Here is a 6,000-nt window from a genome sequence, read left to right as displayed (position 1 = left end):
CTAGTGATCACCAGTTTTTGCAAAGTTTTATCATAGATCGGTTGTCACTGAACTAGGTATGTTCGTTTCTATTAAAAATGGGATAGTTATAATGATTCAAACGTGTGAATATTATTTTATTCTTTTTTATTTCATATGCTCGATAGACACAAACGCTCCGGTTCGTTTCCTTAGAGGAACTAAATAAAAAGATTGAATAAAGGGCCACAACACCCTGGACCCGCTGACTCACATTAACAATGGTTCCACTCACGAACCTCTGTTTAGACCCAAGAAAACAGAACATACACATTATACCCCAAATAGCTGTTGTTTTCCAATCTCAAGTGGAAATACGGAAATAAAAGCCATACAAATCGTACAAAGACCTATCCAATCCAACTGTAAATTAATTTTTGATAAACAGTTTGAAATGTAAACTCCAATAGGTTCGAAGGTTTTTGGAGATAAAGGAAAGATTTGAAGATCTACACGTCTAAGGTATTTATATTTTCAGTAATTGCAAGTGTATTTCAAACAGGTTTCAATATGTTAGATGTTGAATCAAATTTACGATGTTTTTTTTCTTATTGTTTATACTGCTCAAGTCTATATGATGTATTTACACTATGATTTAACTTATTCTAATTGTTTAATTGTAGTGAAATTGACAAAATATTTTGTCCTGTGTTTATCATGAATATGTTTATGGTCCTGAGTACTTTTGGATTTATTAATTTCAACAAGAGGGAAATTAATTGTTAATCGGTATTGTGAGTCGCTGTTTTGAGAGGTCAACAGTATTGACGTGTCAGTGACCAGGATGGAGCAGGACCACAGGACGTGGTCCATGTCTTGTGCTTCGTGTCCGCAAAAACAATTTACGCTGCTCATAATAAAAAAAAGCAGGATATCCAACTCTCTAGCTCTACAAGTGATTATTGTTATCCCTTCGAACGAGATTTCATATAATTACAATTGAACTTCACATACAGGTAAGTTCATTTGATTCTTAATTATACTATCTAATCATTTTACACAATTGAGCAACCTTAAATACTATCAATTCCTTCCACGGCTCTCTGGAAGCACTGGCAGAGACCATAATCCTTTGTTCTTTTTTATAATTGGAGATTCCATTACTACCGTCGAAATTCCAGATGACATTCTGGATGAGATATTGGCTTCTGCAAAGCTCGTCTCTAGGGGAAAGCCACTGATATGAAGCTCAACTGCAGAGGGCACAATCTACGAATTCTTATGGCTAATATGGTTTTTGCTATAATCAATGGGCGTAGCAATAGGGACTGCCCGACCCTGATTACATTTTTTTCAACTTATGGTAAAATAGCTGTTGTATACCCCTATATTTCACTTTATATTTTACATTAATATTTCTATTTCCCATTCATTTATTGCTTGGTGTATACCCCAACTACGTCCGGCCCAAACTCTTAATCCCATCATAAACCCTGGCGTCACTACGAATTTTCCCCATTTCCCATTTACTAAAGGCTAGCATCTGCATGCCCAAAAAATAGTCATGCTTCCATCTCCTCCATTTTCTCCTTGTGTCCTCAGGTAAGGAACTGAGTACTCGAACATTATTCTTGTTAATCAGTTAGATCCCGAACTTCACCGAGAGCACTGAGTCCATTCTAAGATTAGAAATCTCTCTGAACACATAAATCTGTAGTCACAATATTGACACGTTGAGTGAATTTCCTAATAAATATCAGTTTTTATTTAAATATAATTTCTATGTTATTAAATTTATTACGGGAAGCGGACATAGCGATCTTAATTTAGGTCGTCCAATATAAGTGGCTCGTCAAAAATTCTGGACTTTGAAGTAATACACTTAATCTGTTTTTGCACCATTTTGCGATTCCCCTATTTTGCTGATTCTCGACTAGAGTCCACTTTGTCATGAACTCTGTAATCTATCAGCCCCTTCAACGATCATTCTCTTCTGGAACCCTGAATCCACCCATGAATTCTGTCGTGATGTGGTAAACTAGGATAAGGGCAGAAATTCGAATTTTTCAGGAGAGCTGAAAAACGATTTGCAGCATTATAAGGAGGATTTTCACGCATCTAATGATGGATATTTATTTATTGCTCCATTATTTGTTAATAACGATGGCACCACGACTTTGTACTAGATTTGACGCCTAATTCACGCACTTATCCTCACTGTCATGATTACCAACAAAAGTTAAGTCAACTTATCTTCCTCGGCAATAAAAATGGAATGAGATATGTTGACTTATCCTCTAGTTGTTGTCAGGGCAATAATCAATTACTGAATTCCGTCGAATTGTGTACGAAAAATTTTATTTATTTATTTATGAGACTGCAATTTCAATTGTATTACCCTGATCATATTTACCCCTTTTTAATCATTGTCTTCACTTGATGAGATAATGTCTGGATCCGTTAGTCTTCAATTTCTTATACAGTTTAACCGTAACGACGTTTGCACTCGGACAATATACATACAACTGACCTCCCCCCGTAAGCAGGGATATTATATAGCAATGAAATCATTCGTAACACATAATTTTATTGGTCCTTGGCTGCGGGTGGTCTTGTACGCAACAGACAGGGGTAGTAGAATTTTGTTATAGTTATAGGGGATTTGCAATTTTTCACGTAAATTATTGAGTGTCGGTTGTTTTATCCCCACGTAATATTGGTAGTAGAGAAGAGAAAAAACTCGATAGAGCTGATATTCTCTCTCCTACTTTTTTGGCGCTGACTCTATTTATTTTGTAAACTTTGCCTGTTTTTTATGGCGGGTTATAATTCGTGGTTGATGATAATATTTTATTACCATCAACCAGATTGGTAGATCTCATTGAGTGAGAGATAAACCGATTGAACAACTATCCCGGAATCCCCAACGAATTATTGTTGATTTGTTTGAATAAATAATTTATTCAAACAATCAACTTCAAGCCGCTCGAAACAGACCTGGTCCAAATCCAGCACTTGACAATAATAATTATTTCATTTCAAACAATGCAGCAAGTAGTGTAAAAATAGTAAGATAAGTCAACTTATCCTTTCCCAGCAACTCAACCTCGGAGGATATGTCAACTCGTCTTCATTTGCGCTGTCATAATGTCACTTATCCTCCTCATTTGTGTTCGATACTGGCACCAAAAAATAATTTTCAGCTAAATCCTTTTGTGAGGACCTCCGGAACAATGTTATGCTTCAATTTAAACAAAAAACCCATTTTCAAAAAAAATGCACTTATCCTAGTTTACCACTTCACGACAGAATTTATTTCAAGACTCCATATTTATTAAAAATTTGGCAACAACCGTCTAGGCTTATAGTTATCGGAAAATTGTTAAACCTCTGCAGGATCTCTTCGGTTTTGGCGAAATTCAGATCTGCCAGTAAACTGGAGAATTTCCGTTGTGATGGCAACATTTCTGTCAAAGTGCCAATGTCGCCCCCACGGTGAACCTGGAGGAGGTAGTCCTTTGCACACACCCAAACATGCAGCATCTCATAGTAGTGAAACTGTCTCCCAATGATTGATTTCCCAAATCCATAATCGATGTGCTATTATCTTCAAAATCATCTGATGAGATTCGGCACAGACCAGGATTCGAACGCAGCATTCTAAAAATACCAGCCCGATACGTTACCACTGTTCTGTCGCGCTACTGTAATTTTTAGCAACTAAAATTTCCCATATGAAGAATATTTCGGTGAGACTACTTTCTTGTTTTTCAATCTGTCAGTTTAACTTCACTTGACAGCACAAAAGGACATAAATGTGGAAAAAAACCGAAAAAGGCATACACTCCTAAACGGAGTTTCCATTGATCAATAGTAGTTTAATCATAATGCGTGAAGATTTAACTTATTGAGGAATTCCCATTTCATTCCTTCCCTCGATAAACGAAACGTAATAATTAAGAAAGAAAAACCATTATTTTCATGTTATCGTCATTCCATATTCAAGAACTTGGAAAGAGCATAGCTAATCCTCTTATAAAATTCCAATAACGAATAAAAAAGATTTCCCCAACATTTTCCAACCTGGTGCCATGGGGTATTCCCCAAGACCAGATGTATGGATTTTTCCCAAAATTTTAAGTAGGGTCATCTTGTATAATTTCCAGTTGAAATTTACGATGACCAAACAACCTTTTTATCCCAAAACCAATCATAAAAACTAGCGAGACAAATTCAGTTAACAATAAAATATCTCTCTTCAATTTCTCTCTAGTTATTTTATCATATAATCCCTTGCAGCTGCCTTTCATCTATGGGATTAGTTTAAGGGTGAAAAGGATTGGTTAGTGAAAAACTCACGAAACACTTAACTCTTTAACTGTATTTAATAATATATAGAAAACTGTAGAATTTACAACTCGCGTTTAACCGATCTTCAACTCTAGAAGATCTGTCAATCAAACTGTGACCCCGTTCTCTCAAAGGTCACACTCAACTCTAAAACTCTATATCTACTCTAACTCTATGCTCTACACTCTATACTCTACTCTATGCTCTACTCTACGCGCTGACCTTCTTTTCAAGGTCTCTCTACCAACTCTCTCTACTAACTAACTAGTAAGGGTCTCTCAGGGTGCCCTACGTCGCTCCCCACTCCGAGGTCAACACAGTCAAGACGGGAAAAGGTTCCCTCTGACGTCAGTGGCATGGGCCGACCAGGACCCATTTCACTCTCGTCCTCTCTTTCTCTCCCTCTCACACACACATACTGTCTGGCCCTCACTACGAGGGGACAGGCCCTACCGCCATTAAACCATAAACTTGATTCCTCACTGAAGGAATCCTACAACTCGTCTAATACTTAAATTATTCTATTGCCAAGGACATATTCCTCAACATCTGGACCGCATGTCGCAACATTAGAAAGGATTTCCCCATAGCAATATAATTGTCCAAAAATCTCCGATACTACACATCTACTATGAAGACGTGCAGGTCGACAAAAGAGAGTCACTTAGAACTTCACCATCCTCCCGACAACATTAGTGGCCTTTTCTAAGTTCTTGAGTCACTCATACTTGTGAAAAGCAAAATCCAATTTTTTGTAAACAAAACAGTCACCCTTTGAAAAGTAATAAAAATAACAGTGAGTTCCATATATTGTGTGTACAGTGATTAAACCCATCAGTGAGAATTTATAGACAATTGCATTAATTGTGTATTGTAAAAAAAGGGAAAGCGAATTTAGTCCTATATTCTTTCGAGTAAAATTCATTTTTTTAGCTCGAAAGTGTCCAAGATCAATTCGTGATATCGGGCACTACAATGCCTTTTCGATGGTTGATTAGTTTCTTATCTATTGGCTGTTGATAGAATTGAGGTAAGGTTGAAAGAGGTTAGTCGAATGATTCCCTGACGATCAACTTGTCGCAGATACCAGTAGACTGAGTTTGGACAGACCCTAACTGGATCAGTTTCCACGAGGAGGACTAATTAGTATATCGGGGGATTTCCTCTTTTACTACCTGGTCAGTTCCTTATCTACCAGTCACTGACATGATTATGATAGGCAGAGTCAAACAGTTCACCAATTAACGTGTACAATTGTCAGCCTTGAAGTAAGAGTAGACGGACAATAACGAAATCAGTTTTCGTGAGAGGTAAGATTGCTAACAAATGCCCTCCCACTTCCTGATCATCCCTGAGCCCTTCATCTACTAAATATACAACTACCATAAATTTCACCGCATATTCACCGAATCCGTTGTCGCATGGCATTAACTTGTAAAGGAATGCCTTTTCAATTCCTGATCAGTTTCTTATACGTTGTGTCCTTTGTCCTCACATGTAAAAAGTTTATATAGCGCTCCACATCGTGTGACGTCATAGGAAATTGTTGGATTGGATTTTGGTTAGGTAGGAAGAGAACCAGGAAGAGCTTAAAAACTCAGAGTACCCAAATCAGGTTTCGGAAGAGGTGAGTTTATTAAGGGATTCCTTTTGAGCGCCTGATCAGGACCTCATCCGTCAATCACTATATTA

This window comes from Diachasmimorpha longicaudata, chromosome 16 (genome assembly GCF_034640455.1).
Source record: "Diachasmimorpha longicaudata isolate KC_UGA_2023 chromosome 16, iyDiaLong2, whole genome shotgun sequence".
Classification (NCBI taxonomy): domain Eukaryota; kingdom Metazoa; phylum Arthropoda; class Insecta; order Hymenoptera; family Braconidae; genus Diachasmimorpha; species Diachasmimorpha longicaudata.
Note: the sequence above shows the minus strand (reverse complement) of the source record.